This window comes from Echinops telfairi, unplaced genomic scaffold, assembly GCF_000313985.2.
Source record: "Echinops telfairi isolate 266 unplaced genomic scaffold, ASM31398v2 ScPeMD7_6631;HRSCAF=7566, whole genome shotgun sequence".
Lineage (NCBI taxonomy): Eukaryota > Metazoa > Chordata > Mammalia > Afrosoricida > Tenrecidae > Echinops > Echinops telfairi.
The window spans coordinates 110990-112046 of record NW_022110531.1 but is presented as its reverse complement, the minus strand read 5'-3'; positions in this window follow the sequence as shown (position 1 = coordinate 112046).

Below are 1057 nucleotides of genomic sequence, written 5' to 3'. Positions count from 1 at the left end.
TGAATTGGAGACACTTTGGGTTAAGTCAATGAGATTGCTAAATTTAGGTTATCTTCAAACTTCTAAATATCTAATAATGTTACCCTAATCTAATCCACAAAAGAAAATGTTTATCTGACAATTGAAATGTCCTTGGATTTGCTGTGAGTACCTTATAAATATACATGTCACTGAGTGTAAGAGACCACTCCCTTTATTCCTAAAGTCATCCACAATCCTGAGCCATGTCCACCTCCTCAACCATCTTCCTCATCACTTTCTTTATCCTGGATACACTGGACCTTGGCTTTGGTGAATAGAGAAGTCATTGACAGGACTGTATTCTCTGAGGAAAGATTCAAAATTCTCTTCCCAGATAAATCCCTTTTTAATTTTATTACAAAGGTACCATTCAGTATCAGTCCAACAGATAGAGTCTCATGGTGTATGAATTAATTTAATTCTTACTCACTCTGGATAAAATACCTTGGAATTATGGGACTTATTCCCAAGAATATGCATGCTTCTTCCTCTTCCTGGGGGCATCTCTCTGAGATGAGTAACTCAGGAATTGCAACGTGAAGTTTTGGGTATGGTTTATCTGATCACATGTCCCAGGTGTATAACTCTAGGTATATGAATCTCCAGGTACAGCTGCACAGTTTGGACCAGGATTTGTAAAACTCACATTCATTGTCCATCCGCCCCATTCTGTCTCTAGATCCTCTTAAATCAGCTATGAGTCTGGATACTATGGAGTGGTGAGAGCACAGACTATGCTCCTACCCTGATGTCCTCAGTGCACATCCCCAGTGACCCCTTTAGAGTCAAATTCATTGAAGGCTGAGCTTCATTGCTGTGCAGGCCACTACCATGCATCACTGTGAAAGGAGGCCGGGAGAAGGCAGTGTGATTCCAGAACTCCAGGTGAAGAAAGGGGTCTGAGTTGCACACTGTTCCATTGTCTTCCTTTACTGTGTATTCCCTGTTTTCCTTGAACATATTTTACATAACTTTCTATGAGAGTTCTTTATTTTTCTATTAGAATTGTCTCAAAAAATAAATCCTCACTTTTTTT